Source organism: Camellia sinensis, chromosome 1 (genome assembly GCF_055761805.1).
Source record: "Camellia sinensis isolate YWXY chromosome 1, ASM5576180v1, whole genome shotgun sequence".
In the NCBI taxonomy this organism is placed as follows: Eukaryota; Viridiplantae; Streptophyta; class Magnoliopsida; order Ericales; family Theaceae; genus Camellia; species Camellia sinensis.
The window spans coordinates 227,890,519-227,909,357 of NC_138961.1; the positions used below are offsets into that span (position 1 = coordinate 227,890,519).

Consider the following 18,839-nt stretch of genomic DNA (forward strand, 5'->3'; position numbering starts at 1 on the left):
TTTTTTGTACAAATTTTATACTTTTTAAATATATCTAAATTAAATTGATCTAATCTAGGCATAATATGGAAATAAAAAAAAAAATTATATTCATATGTAAAAATTTATATAAAAAATAACATAAAAATGTTATGATAGTGATATTATTGTAAATATAAATTATTTTTATGGATATTTTGTTTTAAAGTGAAATGCCATCATTAAACTATATCATTATATTTAAAAAAATTATATAAAATAATAAAAAAAAAGACAAGATTGTTATTTAAAAAATTTTAAGACATGATACCAATAATTTAAGAAATAATTTATAATAAAAGTACAAACTTCAGAAAGAAAAATGTAAATTTTTAAATGTGAGAAGCGATTTGTATAGAAACTTTAGAAGTGTCGGTGTGATTTACCGAAATAAAGATATAGTCGGAATATTCATTATTTATTATTTATCGCCAACTATAACTATCCACAAATCAAGCAAAGCCTATGTGTAAAGTGACGAAATCCCATTCAACCAGAAGGACCCCCACCTAGACCAAAGGAACCAAAGACTTGGTCAAGCAGCCCTGAGGCCTCTACAAATTGTGCATCAAGAATTGGCCAAAGGGGCACCCATTCACACTCCCTCTACACGATCTCTCTCTTTCTGTGACCTTTTGGTTATTTTGTTGAAGATGAAGACACAGTCTAGCCTTGCAGTGCTGTGCGCCATGGCGGTGGTGGTGGCAGTACTCCTAGGGGAAGCGAGCGTGGTGAAGGCAGTGACGTGTAACCCGACGGAGCTGAGCCCGTGCATCGATGCAATCACGTCATCGAAACCGCCGTCGACGACGTGTTGTGTGAAGCTGAGGGAGCAGAGGCCTTGTCTCTGTGGGTACAGCAAAGATCCAAACCTGAGTCAGTATGTCAACTCTCCCAATGCCAAGAGGATTGCCAACACCTGTGGTGTCTCTATCCCCACTTGCTAGATTAAATAAATGAAACTGATTTCGCAGGGGTGAAATTGGAATATTAATACAACTAGTCTTACATATGAAGTGTATGAAGTATTAAGAATAATGTTCTGGCTATGAAACCTTTGTCCTCCCTAGTGAACATTGTTGTGCCAGAATCTGTGTCCTGTATTTGGACAGGGGTGAAACTGATTAAATAAATGAAACTGATTTCACAGGGGTGAAATTGGAATATTAATACAACTAGTCTTACATATGAAGTGTATGAAGTATTAAGAATAATGTTCTGGGTATGAAACCTTTGTCCTCCCTAGTGAACATTGTTGTGCCAGAATCTGTGTCCTGTATTTGGGCTCTTTTATTATTATTATTATTATTATTTATTAATAAATTATAAAATTATATTACTGCTGTTGCATTCATGATATATTCTATGAAACACCCTCTTCCTAAAAAGAATAAAACAAAAGAATAAAAGAAGCAAAACAGTAACCACTGCATCATGTGTGGAAACTGGGAAAATTAGAGAAACAATCATACATTTGGCAAATTTTGACATCTCAACTAAAACCAATTAGTGTTATGTCTTTTTTTTATAGTGTTTAAACTGGTTTGAAACCAATTAGTGTTAAGAATTTTGATTCATTTCTTTTTCTGACATTTGAAATTACCCTGTATGCTCGGTTTTAGAGCAATTCGAGAAGCAACAAATATTGTGTATCCTAATGCATTCGTTGATGCACAAATATTGTCCAACATGGTGCCATGTATGTATGAAATTAGAATCCTCTGTCATTATTTTTTTGTAATGATTTTTTTGTGATTTTTTTACATTTAATGGCTCAAGTTTAAATTTAAACTTGGACCATTGGATTACGCAACAAAGTTGTTACAGAGAAAAAAAAGAAAATGATAGAAGATAATTGTTACATCTAATTGATTTGGATCAAAACATTTATGAAAATATGATTGAACTTGGCTTCTATCTACGCAAACCATATCAAGTGAGCCTTTATTTATACAATCAATAAGAGAGAGTAATGGAAGGGGAAAGTGTAATATACCATAGTAAGATTTAAATTCAGATATCACACCTGATGAGGGAGCGTTTCAATCACTAAGCTAACCTTGTCTTGATTATTCTGTTATTGCTTTTGGATCTATCATGTCTCTTTCTCCCTTTCATCTTACTATTATAATCTAAAATGTTTTATGAAAAAAAATTAGGTGTTGATCTTATTTTAAAAAAGAAAAATAAAAAAATTGAATGTATTTATGCTACAACTAGCGTAAAATCAGTGTTATGCACGAGTTTAAACAATTAATTAAAATTTTATTTTTGAATTTAAATAGTAACAATTTTAAAAGTTAAAGGTAAAATAATTAAAATCATGTTAATTAAGTAATTTTTGAACTACACTCAAATGAAGTTTTGATTGTGTTGCCATTAATGTTATATTTTAAGTATTACCTAACAATTCCAAGGGTTGGCTTAGTGGTTGCAGCTTGGGGTCTGTGGGTGTGCTCCTTCCAGTTGGCAAATTCAACTCTTTAGGGCCACATGCGTAGGTTTTACTTGAGATTTGTCTAATCTACGTTGAGGAGGTGTTTTGCATAGATGGAGCTGATTTATGTGAAGGATACACTTTACGTGTGTTTCGGGATTAGTTAAGATGCACATAACTATTAAAGTAACAAAAATTTTCACTTAGAATTAAAAGTAAATATATTATTTCAAGTCACTTGCTTGCCATATAACAAACTCAACTTTTAATTTTTTGTATTTTTGGTTAAAATATGAGGTAAAAAAATTTAGTAAGTTTGAAATATTTTTTTGATTTTCTATATAAAAAAAAAAATGTGTAAAAAGTAGAGAGGAAATAAAATATTTAACTTTTTAAATAATTTTTTAAACTTTTGACTATTATAATAATTTCCCAAACTTCCCTTTAGTTTGGCACAAGTTGAGTATGGCAACATTTGAGCCAATTTCTTCGGCGCCAAGTTCAACTATTTTAAGTAAGGATGGCAATTTGAACCCGACCCAATGGGGACTCGGCCCCCCGATCCCGATGAGAATGATTTGTTCTCGAAAAATACCCCTGACGGGTTGAGGATGGTGTTCGAAAATGAATCCTTGACAATTTTTGGGCCAGAGACGGTGATACGTTCCCCAACTCCGGCCCAGGCCTCGTCTCTGTTTCCCCCAAACTGAAATTACTATTATACCCCTATATGTCTGTGTGTGTATGTGTGTGTGTTTCTCTATTTTTTTTTTTTGGGCACATTTTAGGGCTAGGTTCACACTCACACAGACATTCTCTTTGCTTTGCTCACATAGCTACTGTCGTCACTCACTTCTCCCTCACCATCGACGTCGCTCCTTCCTCACCGGGGTCTCTCTTTTCACTCATCGGCGTCTTCTTTCTCCCTCTCCGGCTCACCCTCTCTCAAATCGTTGTACGAAGACAAACCAAAGTTCAAATCATCACCTTCGTAAACACAATTGTACGAAGACAAACCAAAGTTTGAATAAGTTTTCACCTCCCAATCGACTCTCTCTCGGGTACGATTTGCCTCTCTTGTCTATCAACTCTTCGATTGCCTTGTTTTTATTCTGATTGATCACATTTTTGCTTCGCAAAAGCATGAATTGTCCATATTTGTAATATGGTTTTTTGTTGTTCGATGAAATGCCTCACTGAGAGCAACCCTGTGTTGTGCACAACTTCTTCTAATGATCTGTTACTTCAAATTTTCAATGTTTGCAATACATGCCCAAAAACTGTTTGTTGAAAAACTTTGCTCAATAATGAACCATAATCGAATCATAGGTTTTGTTCCACTTTTTTTTTTTTTTTTTTTTTTTTTTTTTTTTTTTTTTGGGGGGGGGGGGGGGGGGTGTGGGTTTATTATTATCATCAAAAACTTTACAATTTTTGTTATTTATTTATTTATTGAAAATTTCAATGAAGGCATAGAAATCACTATTTTACAGAAACAGAGACAAGGAAAGGGGATTTATTTCATCTTTAGGGCAAATATTAGAGCAGACTAAGTTGGTAAAGTGTAGCATTTTGAATTCGAGGTGGGTAAAGTGTAATTAGTAAAAAAAAACCCTGTAATGATTGAAAAATAACATCTTGATTTCATTGTAATTGCTTCCACTTGCATTATTAACCTATTTGTCGCTATTCAAATGACCTAACCAGCATTTTATTTTCTTGCCTACTACCAGTTTGATAAAATGTAAGAAAATCTTTTTTTCTACTAGTTTTTTTGTATCAATATTTGCGAGTTTTGGAGCTTCGACTGTAACGAGTTGAATCAAATTGAATTTATACTTTAATCTCAGTTGGGGATTTATTTTAAATTATTAAACTACGTTCATTTTGGACCCAATTGATTGAATTGTGACCCGTTAGTAACCTTGTAATAGTGTTGTAGTTTTATTATTATTATTTGATTACCAGAAAAGAGTTGTGAATATTTATGGTGTGTACCATTAAACGAAATATATTTTGTGGTGAGAAAATATTATATTTACTTTTGTCATTAAAGATGTTAAAATATATTTTAATTGATATATATATATATATATAGGTGTGTATATATACATGATTAGATATTTGTTTAGTTAAACAAAAAGAAAAGAAAATATTTATGTAAAGTAACCAAATAGATTTTTTATTCAACTCTTGGTGTTCTTGCCCTGAGGGAGAAAGAAAAAAAGGGTTCCAATGTTGGTCTTTCATGGATTTGATCTAGTGTAAGTCATTTATGACCCCTAGTGCTTTGGATCAAAACGTAGAGAGCAGAAAAAACGTTATTTGGTTCCAAACAGATTTAATTTTTGTTGCCAAAAATTTTGAAAGCTTCTTGGCTTGAGGTAGAGATTTTTCCTACACTTCTTTATGCATTTTTACTGGATTATATGGAGCTTAGAATTGTATATAATTTAATTAAAATTTTTGAAAAATTTGTGATTTATTTGCTTAGAAGAGAAATTTTGAGAAAAATAAAGGGTTGATGCCCAAATTGCGAAAGTGTAAACTTGGAATATGTTTGCAAGGTTATGAAAGAGCTATGTTTTAAATTTGAACAAAAACGGACTTCGATTCAATCGAGTTTGAAATTTTTACCGGTTTGTAACCAAAAGAACATTTTTAAAGAAAACAAAGGAATTATGTTTAACTTTTGGAGATTTTGATCAAAATAAGATGTCATAGTTGAATAATGCTTGGACAATGAATTTGGAAAGAAAATGATATTTTCTTAGGCATTAACGGTATTATTTTGCTTAATGTATCTGTTGGAATAAAACCGACACGGTTAGAAATGGATCTTAAGAGGTTACCGGACGTGATTGTGATATGAAAACTAGTGTAGTTGTTCATATTTGATGAGATTTGGAATAGATTGTATTTATCGGAATTTGTGGAATTTAATTGTTTAAATATCTGTTTAGAAATATCTGTTTTGGGCTATCGGTGGAGGATAGCCATGTTTGTTGTAGAAATGCATGAGACTTAGGTAAATTGAACCACATTCCTCATTTGTAAAAAGATGAATACTTAGAGAATCTAGGTAGGGGGTGTAAAATCGCGCGGTTAGGTATCGAGCCTTCCAGTTTACTGGTAAAAATGACAGTGGTAGTGCATTAGGGCCTACTTACAAACACTCACCTAGAGATTCACAGAGCTTGTATTTATGTAACAGATATGGTTTAAAATGAAAATGGTTTTATATCTGTTGTTGCATCTCAGCAGTGCATGCTTTATAAAATGAGAGATAAACTGTTTTATCATGAGCATGGCATGAGCATACTTCTCTTTAGTTTTGTCATGGTCCATATGTTGTGTAGTATATCTCTACTGGGCTATGGGAAACCATTTCAGGTACCGGTGATATACCTCTGCAAGGCACTAACTTGGGAGGACTCGGAGCTGAGACTCCATTTTTGTTTTATAGCTATTTATTAAATGTAAGCCCAGGGCTATTTTTGTGTTGAGTTGAATTTTAATAATCAAATATGCACACTTGATGTGGGTTTGAAGTTTTGATATACATTTTTTCTGCAATTGACACACTTATTTTATTGCTTGTTATTTTTTTGAAATCAAGATAATGGGATAGATTGTTATAATTTTAACTTTATATTGTGCCAACTTTAAATTTAAATTAATAGATTATTTGTCATAAATATTGGCCCTCAAATTTAAATTTTGAAATGGATTAAATCACTTTCTTTTTGAGTCATAAATCAAGGATATTGAATTTTTTTAATGTTTAAATAAGAGTTAGTGAATAGAAAAATTTTCAATTATTTAAACTCAAAAAATTAAAAATTTTAGTTTGAGACATTGGAACTATGAGAATGTTTGTGGTTAAAATCCCATTTTCTGTAATATATAATAGACAATGGGCATGGTTGTTGTCAGTTTCCAGTTGGCCTATTATGGCTTTTAGAGCTTATAGCAGGCTTAAAGCCCAATATAAATATCCCATTTATATTTTGGGATTTTTACAAGCCAATCCTATTTTCAAGGGTTATTACCTTACAGATTCTTAATGGATACTCTTTTACCTATAGGTCCTGAACATTTTTTTTTATTTCATTTTTACCCTCATGTTTTTATACTCAGATCTGGAGATGAAAACCCAGATTGTTGAACCATGAACATGGAAACCCATATCATTGAACCCATCTTTGAATTGGTTGAGCATCGATTGAGCTCTGAACTGATTAGGTGGAGCTTCAATTGATCTGTGATTGACCTTTGATTCAAATTTGAATCTAGATTTGATCCACTGCTACAAATCGTTGTCACCGTGTCAGAAAGAGAAGCAAGAATCGTTGTCACCGATCGGTGATGGTAGTGCGGTGTCGATATCGGCATCAGCATCGACAGTGCTCCCGTAGAGAAAGGGGAGAGCTTGGGAGAGAGAGAGAGAGAGAGAGAGAGAGAGAGAGAGAGAGAGAGAGAGACTTCTTCATTCGCCCACAACGCTAAGATCGCCGTTGCCCTAGTACCCTGCGCCGCCTTTCTCCTCGACCTCAGTGGCACACCTGTCTTCGCTGCATTGACACGGGGATTCATGGTCGCCTACATCCTCGATTCCCTCAACTTCAAGCCCGTTTCCTTCTTTGCCTTATGGTTATCCCTCATTTCTGCTTAGATCTCCTTCTTCTTCAGCTCCACTTCCTCTCTTATCTCCACCTTCAATTCCCCCCCTCTCGCCCTCTTTTCTTATTTTGTCTGCCCCGAGGCTACCTTCCTGATCGGCATATGGGCTTCTCTTCAGTTCAAGTGGATTCAAATCATAAATCTATTTAAATCAGTGATAAATTTGTTTAAATTAGTGATAAACCAGTGATAAATTTGTTTAAACTAGAGATAAATCAGTGATAAATTTGTTTAAACCAGTGATAAATCAGTGATAAATTTGTTTAAACCAGTAATAAATTTGCAGTGTTAAGTCTAGGGGTAAAAATGGAAAACACCGTTTGATTTTTTTGGGTAGGATCTGCTGGGTAATAAGACCGGTCCATAGGACCAGCCCGTAACTCCCCCATATTATATTTTTTTGTTTCTTAAGATTAATAAGTTATCCAACTTCATAGTGTAGGTGCGCCGCGGACCAACCAAACCTTTCTCATCTAGGTCATTATAAGGTTGGGCCAGACTTTAATATACTGAGGTAGGCCAACTCTTCTGGGCTTGGGCTAGGGCTTGGATCATGCTAGATCCATTTCATAAGCTACTTATTAATCTCTATTCTAGTTAGAGATATAATCGGTTCGGTACTGATAATATCGGTTTTATTATACCAATACAGGCTACTTCTCCTATCAAACTGCAGCAAGCCGCACGAATTGGATTGGTTTGATTTAGTGCAATTTAATCGGTTTCAAATATTTCAAATTTAATAAATTTTTTACTATAGTCACTCCTTTATGAAAAATATTGAATTAGCCATTTATCAACCATTTCAAACATATCATATCTATCCATTTAATAAATATTTTACAATTTCTAGATTAACAAAAATACAAACAAAAAAATAATAAAAAATACTAAGGTTTTAAGAATATTGAGTTAGAGTTAAGATTATATATAATAAGGGTATATTAACTTAGGTTATAAGGATGATAGGGTTAATTAATTGAGACTAATAATTTCTTAAAATATATATATATATATATATATCATAAATACAATATATGTTGAAGTGGTCGGTTTCAATTTAATTCGGTGCAAAAACTTCTTAAACTGACACTGGACCGAAAATTGAAAAAAATCAAATTAAAAATCACACGGACTGATCTTGTTAAAAAAATACCAAATATGGATGGTTTAATTCGGTTAAATTGGTTTGGTCGATTTTTTTGATTTTTCTTACCTCCTTAGTTCTAGTTCAAAATGAGTGCATATAAAGATTCATAGGTCTCTTATCTCATCTTCAAATCTTAACTTAAGACAACTTAAGAGATTCATAGAGCTCACTACGGGTCTCTGTAGACCGCCCGGACTCGTTCCACGCCCCTCCCCTTTCGGAGAGGGCGTGAATTGGGTTCATGCTACTACAGTTCAGACTCCTGTCAGGGTTCTGAATCTAATCTCACAAAGTGCAATGTAAGACTGATAAATCACCGAAGAGTTTGAATCTAGCAATGGGTTTTGAAAAATCAATTTTGAATAAAAAGTGCCAAACATGGACTACTTTGTCAGATTTTAGAGTCCCCACCTAAATATTTTGTTTTGGGAAGTTTAGGAAACCCTGACTCATGCCTAAGGCCACGTGTCCGTCACCACCAAAGTTGCCTCGGCTCAGGAACTTGGGTACGAGAGGGGAAGGTCCTGAAATGAGCACCCCCGCTCACCCGATCAAAGGATCGGCCTCTACTAACATGATATGTTATTTTTTAAAACACATGTATTCTTATTCTGGTTATTTAATCTAAAATTACTATGTGATGCGCGTAACATACAAGTATAGACTAAATCACTCAATTTGGAACAAAACATCTCAGGTTTGTTTTCGAAAATGGTTTGAAGATGCTACTCGCAAGTAGGTTAAAACGTAGATTTGCCACCCTCAAGTGGGCTTAAAACAACATGATTTCCATTTTGCATGAGCACACAACCTAATCCTTCTTTAGACGCATCGCAATACACAGTGGACCCCACTTCCCGTTCTGGGATGGTCAAAATTGGCGCACTAGTTAACCTCTTCTTTAGCTCTTGGAAGGATTTTTTGCAAGCTTCGTCCAACTCATACTTTACTCCTTTTTTCGTCAAACGAGTCATTGGTTTAGCTAGTTTGGAGAAATCTTGGATGAACCTTCGGTAATAACTGGCCAATCCTAAGAAACTGCGGATTTCTGATATAGTCTTCAGTTGTCTCCAATCTAATACTGCCTCCACCTTGGTTGGATCCACCGTAATCCCACTCTCCGATGCTACATGCCCTAAGAATTTCACTACATTCAACCAAAACTCACATTTGCTTGCCTTGGCATATAACTGATTATCCCTAAGAACTTGAAGGACAATCCTTAAATGTTGCTCATGCTCTTCTTCAGACCTTGAATATACCAAGATGCCATCAATGAACACTACTACAAGCTGGTCAAGATATGGTCTAAAAATCTTGTTCATTAGGCTCATGAATACTGACGGTGCATTGGTTAGTCCGAAGGGCATTACTACAAACTCATAGTGGCCATATCTACTACGAAAGGCAGTTTTAGGTATATCCTTCTCCTTGACTCGTAGTTGATGGTAACATGACCTGAGATCGATCTTTGAATAGCACCTTGAGCCTCTAAGTGGATCAAAAAGGTCATCAATCCTTGGGAGTGGGTATCGGTTCTTAATCGTGACTCGATTGAGTTGACGGTAATCGATGCATAGCCTTAACAACCCATCCTTCTTTTTAGCAAACAACACAGATGCTTCCCATGGTGAAGTACTTGGCCTAATGAATCCTTTCTTGAGCAACTCCTGTAGTTGTGTCTTTAATTCTCATAGTTCTGCAGGTGCCATGCGACATGGGGCCATGGATATTGGGGTAATTCCAGGTTGTAGCTCAATACTAAAGTCTACCTCCCGAGTTGGTGGCAATCCCGGTAATTCCGTAGGAAATACATCTGCATATTCGTATACTATGCGTGGAAGTTCTAATTTTTCTTGGCTCTTCTCATTTAAAATCAGACTTGTTATCCTATCTGCAAGTTGATCGCGCCACTGCGTCCTACATTTCGTTGAAGTCATGGAGTCTTGTCTATCCCCCTTAAACTGAAAACATGCTCCGTTGGATGGGTAAGTCATCTCCTTCTTTTGGTAACTATCGATAATTGCTAAGGTACGAGTAACGAATCTATTTTTAAGATGAGGTCGGAGTAGGGTGTCTTCATAAAGTTGAGTTTCCTTTCCACAAGCTCCAAATCCTCTTGGATTCTACCTCCTTTCATTCTGAAGTCAATGTTGTGCCGATTATTTCCACAAAGATGGTAAGACTCATTCAAAATTTGATTCTTGATAGGGTTCGAGATTTTAGCCATGGTTACTAGTCCATTCTTAAGGTTTCAATTTCCTGGCACCGCATTTCTATTATTTCTTGCAAGCTCATGTTATTACTTGTCTCGAAGTATGGTCCACCATTTGTTTTTCTTTGAATTGCGTGAGGCGTAAGTCAAATTCTAACTACAGAGGCAATTCTTTATAGGTAAGCAACTAATCTTAAGTTAGAGGTTAATTATCCTAGGGTGTTCACACAACACAACTTCATGTATACATAATAATAATGACAAGATTCTTAAAATTGGATTGAAGTGGAGACGAAGAATACAAAGCAGTTATGGTGATAACATCAGGATTAACTGAAATATGGATGAATGGTATGATGTTATGGTTTCGAACTTCAATGTGATCAAGGTTATAGATGTAGTGACTAAGCTAGATATTTAACTTGAAACTGCGTTGGCCATCCACGTTTCAAACTGAATATCCAAGATTCATCACCGAGCAAAGAAAATGTAATTATTTACAAAAAGCCTTGGGCTAAATAAAATAATCAAGGGTCAAAGGAGGTCAAATTTACAAATAGTAGTATATAAAACAGGACTAGATGGACAAGACTTAATCTTGGAAAAGGATGACATTGAATAAAGGTTACGAATACAAGATGAGGGTACGACAATCGATAGAAGACGCATAGAACTAATAGTACCCCCTACTGTGCGATATGAGGCCGCACTCAAAGTTAAAACCGTTTCACGATCCTGAAGTAGGTCCTCATGAGTTGATGTTGGTGTGCCCAAAATTCGAAGAAATTCCCTAAGATAGGTCAAGAAAGATTCTATTTTTGATGTCTTTTAGTTGATAGAATAGATAGTGTAATAATATAACATAGTTGGGGCAAGGTAGTCTCTTAACCGTAGGCCGGAACGCGTGGGTAAGGGTTGAACCTAGGCTCTGATACCATATTGTGATGTCCCGAATCTACACTATTGATTACAGTCAAGGGAGAGTCACTAATGAGTCCTATGGTCAATAACCAAGTAAGATCCCAGATCGCCGGAGGAGTCAAATTAGCCTCCCTTCTAAGTCCGACTTTCTTAGGCAGCGCACTACCCTTTTGACAGATCTTAAAAGGTATTTACACAAGGTCTCATAAGCAACGATAAGATGTATACATATAAATATTAGAACATAAGTACATAACAGCCACGAATATCCTTAATTTCAAAAGCTTATTCCATTCCATTACATCCCAAAAAGAAAATTTAAAACTTCATGTGAGTCTTACAAAATATCAAAAGGAATTTCTAACTTTCCTAAGATAGCCAAAAGTCTTCGAAGGTTTCAGGTTCGTCGTCTCCAGCTATAAGCTCCTCTTCGGCACCTAGCATGATACGCTGTGAGCTTTGAATGCCCAATAAACACACACACACCCCGCCCCTTTTTCCCAGTCCAAGACACAATCACAAATATAACATCAAGTAGTAAAGCATGATACTCAACTAAATAAATAAAGGGTTACAAGTTAGATGTTAGTAAACTAGAAATCTCCCAAAGAGATTTCGTCCTCCCAACCACAAGAATCGGACGCGGATTATTCGGTATGCCCACTCTTTTGCTGCTTTGTTGCAGAACTAACCTCGGATGTCTGCCAATGGTTATATACCGTGTAGCGCCAACCGCAGGGCCTCAAAAGAGATGGTAATAATGGCCTTGCCTAAGTCCCTCCTCACACCAAACCACCTAGGGTCCTAATACAACCGCTCCGTTCAAGGGTTTCGAAAACCACTTGCGCAAGACTTTAACTTCTGAATAGAGAACGCATCCCAGCAATCCATACATCACACATTATCATCTTTTCACAACTCAAAGGATTGAAAACCCAATACCATCCCAATTACGTTTTCCGTGGAGTTAAATGTTTTAATTCAAGGTTAGACCATCTTAACAAGATAATAATATCCACATAAGCATGCATCATTAAGATGAAGAAGATAAAGAATATAACCATAACATGTACATTATCATGCCAAGATATGATCACAAGCTAATAAGCATTTTCATGAACACGAGCATAAAACACCCATGCATAACAAAATAGCCAGATTCGATATCACATAAGGATTAGAATGAAAAGGACTATTTTAGATTTTTCACTAGACTCGACCTTCCTATGGTTCGTAGAGAATTTAATCTAGTTTTCATAACATATTTTGGAAATGGGATAGCTTTTCAAGATTTTAAGTTATTTAGAAAACACTCCAGCGCTGTCCAAATTCGTTGATCGTTACGAAAATTTGATTTCTTGCAAACCACTTACTGTTTTTCAATGAAACCAATTTTAGTTGAAATCTAACTCCTTAAGGAAGATTTTGACATAAAATAGAGGTCCCGAATAATTTTTTACATTTTTCTAGAAATTTTGAAAGTTGGCTGTGAAAACAGATTCTTAAGGCACAATACCCAAAACAAGAAGATTTGTGAGAAAAGGGATCCACTAAGGGAAAATTTTCGTTTCTTTTGTGATGAAAACATGCTAAATAACATATATTAAACTCAGAAAATTTGCTTGAAGGTGTGTCTTTGGAAAGTTTGAGAGATTGGTATGAAAAAGATAGTTTTGTACCGAAATGAGAAAAAATACAAGAGAGGTAGAATCATGGCTCAACTCTTATCATTTTTAACACAAGTAACTCATCATTAACACAACTGAATACAATGTTTAGAACCCTTAAGAACATGTATTTGAAAAAGGAAAATGAAAGAGAAGGTTGTGTTATGGCTTACTTGCTACGCTTGAACAAAATGGCTCTCCTCTTCCTTCCTCTCCCTTTTAAGACTTCTCTCTTGCTCTCCTTTCTCTCATCTAGGCCGAATGTGTGTGTGAGTGTGTTATTTGTGTTTGCCAAGCTAGGTGGTGGTGGTATTTATAGGCAAATTTTGGTGTAAAAAGACATAAAGGCCCACTAGTTGGAATTGGATGGAAAAGTTAGGATTTACTTGGAGTCTAATGGAATAGGGAGTGATTAGGGAGCTTAATCATGAGATTAGACAATATCTAGTTGGTCTTAAGTTGAAAAGAAACTAGTATTGGAAACAAAACCCTAGGTTTTGGGGTACTAGGTTGTCACGACCCGAACCCGCCCCAATGGGTTTAGGCCATAACCGGCCAGTAATCCTGAGATTACCTACGGCCTCAAATCAAACCAAACATAACTCATCAGAGTAAAGTGGCCAAACGGAAACAAAATTTAAAACTTTGTCCATAGAGCTGTGCTTACATGGCACACCAAAATAAACTATACATACATACATTAATAACTCACAACATATATACAGTACCATAAAGTTTTGTACAGACAGGATCATCCAAAACTAAGTCAACCCATCAAAACTATATACCGACATATACAAAGACTTCACCAACATGACAACATAGAACAAAATGACAAAAAGGCGAAGGCGAGTCTCGTGCGTGAGACACATGGGCTGACTCTCCAAAACCCGGTTGTTCCATACAGACTTCACTGGGGCTGGGTCTGGACCTCTCTTGGCTCACCTACAAAGACATGAATGAGCGTGAGCGAAAGTCCAGTGAATAATATCAAATAAAGAAAATACATTGGAACATTATACATCAGACGGCCTTGGGCCCAATTCATTCATGTCAAACCGGCCTTTGGCCTTTTCAAACTTTCATTTCAAACTGGCCTTTAGGCCTTTCAAACTTTCAAATTAGACTGGCCTTTAGGCCCTTCAAACTTTCATTTCAAACTGGCCTTTAGGCCCTTCAAACTTTCATTTTAGACTTTGTCCACCATTCAAATTAATGAACTTTACAAAACTTACATAGAAGTAAGCAATTGGACAACAACATATTTCAGATGTTACTCACAGTGATCGGCTTGTGGATTTGCCCTGGAGCTTGACTCTACATATCACATAACACACATGCGTTACAAATAATTCAATCTGTTCTTTAATTCACACATTCCTCTTTAGGCTTCATTCTTATCTCTTTAATTCAATTACAATGCTCAATGTAAGCCTAAGAGTGCTTAGAAGTGAAAGTGAACGGAAAACAGAACACAGAATGCATTTTCAAAATTTCGGAAAACAGGGTCCCCGCTCGAGCGTGGACTTACCCGCTCGAGCGGACCCTTAAGGCCTGCAAAAGTGCTGGTTATGTCGAATTTACGCTCAAGCGTGCATTCTGGCGCTCGAGCGGAAGGCCTCTCTACATGGCTCCCCGCTCAAGCGTGAATTTCCCCGCTCGATCGGGAATCATGTCTGCAAAATATGCTGGGAGCACGAATTTCACGCTCGAGCGGCAGTTTCCCCGCACGAGCGGACATCAAATTTTTTGGGTTTTCCAGCTAAGTTCTTGAGCTCAAATCCAGCATTCAAACCAATCCAACTTACATTTTATGGCTCAAACTTCAAATATATTTATGCTAACATGATACCAACATCAAATTACAACATTTTGAAGGTCAATTCCATAAATCAAACACATGCATGGCTCATTTTCCACCAAATTCATTACCAACATTACCATTTCATGTCTTTAACACTTACAATTTTGTGAATGGCACATGCATGTGACATATAACCCTCATTCTCAACTTATGTGATGAAGAGATGGTCAAGAGCATGATCTTCAACTAAAAACTTACATGGATCAAACATTTGGTGCTCAAACATGCAAATTCAAAGTAATTACATACATGCATGCCTCTATTGCCTTTAAATTCACCAAAACCAACTCAATACATGCTCTTTCTCATCATTCAACTTTGAATCTACAAAATACAAATTAAAATTCATGAGTCAAGGGTTGATCACTCACCTAGGAGCTTCAAACACCCAAGCTCTAGTCAATTCTTGAGTTAAATCTTCAAATTCTCCAAACCTTGAGCCAAGATTACACAATTCTCCCCATTTCTCTCTCTATGGCCGGCCCCCCCTCTCTCTCTCACAATTGTATATCTCAGATTTTTGAGTTCAAAAGAATTAAAGGAGAGTGTATATGGCCCTATAAGTAAAAGTCCCACCAACCAAAATTATAATATTAAATAATTTGAGCACTATGCCATTAATTAAATCAATTTAATCTGATCCGAATAAATTTCCAATTAAATTTCACCGTAAGCTCTAAAAATTACGCTAATCACAATGGCGTAATCAATTTCGGGTTCTGTGGCCGATAAGGCCATCAATTTAATTTCCAAAGCAGATAATCAAACAGATATTCCTACGGTGAACAGATAGAAATTCAAAACCACATATTTTCACATAATGGCACACAAAATCATATTAAACACATAATCATGCTCATATTATGGACTAATTAACATAATGCGGAGCAGGGATATCATAGTTTTCCCTTTGTTAGGAAGTTTGGTCCTCCAAACTTATTTTACCTTCGTCAGAAAACAAATGTGGATAGCGTAGTCGCATTTCCTCCTCTTTTTCCCATGTAGCATTCGTCTCATAATGTTCTTTCCATTCCACTTTCACCATTGGAATAGACTTGCTTCTCAGTTGTTTCACTTGTCGATCAACAATTCGTTCCGGCCATTCGGCATATTCCATATTTTCATCAATAGCTACCTGGTGATAATCAATCACATGGAACGGGTCTCGGAGGTAACCCCTCAACATCGACACATGAAACACGTTATGGATCTGTTCGAATCCCAATGGCAAAGCAACTCTATAGGCAACTGGACCAAGTCTTTCCAAAATCTGAAACGGCCCGATGTAACGAGGCGACAACTTGTCCTTCTTTCCAAACCTGACTTGGCCTTTCATTGGGGACACCCGAATAAACACATGGTCACCGACCTTATACTCAAGAGGTCTTCTTCGAACATCTGCATAATTCTTTTGTCAGTCCTGAGCTGTTTTGAGCCTTTGCCGAATAGTTTTGATTTTCTCAGAAGTGTCTTGCACAATTTCAGGCCCAAGTAAAGCTCTATCCCCAACTTCTGTCCAACAATTTGGTGATCTACACCTTCTACCATACAAGGCCACGTATGGTGCCATACCGATGCTGGAGTGGAATCTGTTATTATAAGCAAATTCTGCAAGTGGCAAATAGTCTTCCTAACTCCCTTGAAAATCCAAAGCACACATCCGAAGCATATCTTCCAAAGTCTGTATTGTTCGTTCTGATTGCCCATCTGTCTGTGGGTGGAATGTAGTACTGAACCGTAGTTCCGTTCCCATAGCTTCCTGCAAACTCTTCCATAATCTAGATACAAATTTCGGATCTCTATCCGACACAATGGATGCTGGAACTCCGTGTAAACGGACAATCTCATCAACATAAATAGTAGCTAATCTATAAGCATTAAATGTAGTTTTGACAGGCAGAAAATGTGCAGATTTAGTCAGTCTATCAACTACAACCCAAATAAAATCCATACCTCGAGAAGTCCGAGGTAGACCAACAACAAAATCCATAGTCACATGCTCCCACTTCCATTCAGGAATAGGGAGAGGTTGAAGTAGACCGCCTGGTTTCTGATGTTCAGCTTTGACTTGCTGACATTGAAGACACTTGGACACATATTCTGCAATCTCTTTCTTTATTTTAGGCCACCAATAGGTCTGTTTCAGATCCCGATACATTTTATTGTTACCCAGATGCATAGCAAATACGGACCTGTGGGCTTCATCTAAAACCCTCTTCTTTAGTTTCGGAATGTTTGGGACACACATTCGGTTTTGAAATTTCAACACTTCATTTTCAATACTGAACTCTGCCTTTGGACTTGTCTCAAATTCATCAATCACTTTCTTGAGGAATTCATCCTCTTTCTGTTTCTGTTTGATTTCATCAATGATTGCCGGCTCAGTTGTAATAGCGGCTATCAATCCGCCTTGTTCGCACATTACCACTTCAATTTTATACTTCTCAAAATCTTGCAAGATCTCTTTCCATTTAGTAATCAAACAAGCCATACTCCCTGTTGATTTTCTGCTCAAGGCATCAGCAACTGTGTTAGCTTTCCCGAGGTGATACTGAATCTCTAGATCATAATCTTTTATCAGTTCCAGCCATCTCCTCTGTCGCATATTCAACTCCTTCTGCGTGAAGAAGTATTTCAGACTTTTGTGACCCGTGTAGACTTCACACTTTGCTCCATACAGATAATGCCGTCAAATTTTCAAAGCAAAAACAACCGCGGCCAATTCTAGGTCATGTGTTGGATAATTCTTCTCGTGTGGCCTCAACTGTCGGGAGGTGTAAGCAATAACCTTTTCATTCTGCATTAACACACAACCCAAACCTTTATAAGACGCATCACTGAAAATTACAAAATTCTCCGTACCTGAAGGTAGTGTCAAAATTGGTGCAGTGGTCAATCTTTTTCAATTCATGAAAGGCTGATTCTCTTTCATCGTTCCACTCAAATGATTGCCCCTTGCGTGTCAATTGGGTAAGAGGTATAGCTATCTTTGAAAAGTTTTCCACAAACCTCCTGTAATACCCGGCTAGGCCCATGAAACTGCGGACCTCTGTTACATTTGTCGGTGTAGGCCAATTCACAATTGCCTCTATTTTCTATAGGTCCACTGAAATCCCCTCCTTGTTGATAACATGCCCTAACAAAACAACTTCATCCAACCAAAACTCATATTTCTTTAATTTAGCAAATAATTTCCTTTCCCGAAATATTTGTAGAACAGTTCTCAAATGGTGTTCATGTTCAAGTCTATCTTTAGAGTATGTCAAAATGTCATCAATAAAAACCACAACAAATTCGTCAAGGTAGGTTTTTAAAATTCGGTTCATTAGGTCCATAAATGCTGCCGGAGCATTAGTCACTCCAAATGGCATAACAAGAAACTCGAAATGTCCATACCTCGTCCTGAATGCGGTTTTCTCAACATCCTCTGCCTTAACCTTCAACTGATGATACCCGAATCTCAAATCAATCTTAGAAAACACCTGTGATCCCTGCAACTGGTCAAATAAGTCATCAATACGGGGTAGGGGATATTTATTCTTTATATTACCTTGTTCGATTCCCGATAATCGATGCACAAACGCAAGGTTCCATCCTTCTTTTTCACAAACAATACCGGTGCACCCCAAGGCGAAGTGCTAGGTCAAATAAACCCCTTGTCAACTAGGTCTTGTAACTGTTCTTTCAATTCTTTCATTTCGGCAGTAGCCATTCTGTAGGGAGTTTTAGAAATGGACTGGGTGCCTGGCACAGTTTCAATAGTAAACTCTATTTCCCTATCTACCAATTCCCTGGTAATTCATTTGGAAACACATCTGGAAATTCTCTAACAATAGGGATATCATTCAATTCAGCATTCGCAGATTGTTCAAACAACACATAGC

The 18,839-nt window shown here is 36.5% G+C and overlaps 1 long non-coding RNA gene across 2 annotated transcripts in view; it reads left to right on the forward strand.

The window, feature by feature from the left end:
- The first annotated feature begins 3,213 nt into the window (after positions 1 to 3,213).
- LOC114274004 (uncharacterized) overlaps positions 3,214 to 18,839 on the forward strand; it is a 32,253-nt gene continuing 16,627 nt past the window's right edge. The window contains exons 1-2 of one of the 2 annotated variants that reach the window (XR_003633268.2): positions 3,214 to 3,516; positions 5,849 to 6,056. This is a non-coding gene — a long non-coding RNA (uncharacterized LOC114274004). Of the gene's footprint in view, positions 3,517 to 5,848; positions 6,057 to 18,839 lie in introns of those variants that run through there. The other variant, XR_014345564.1, reaches the window with a different exon arrangement.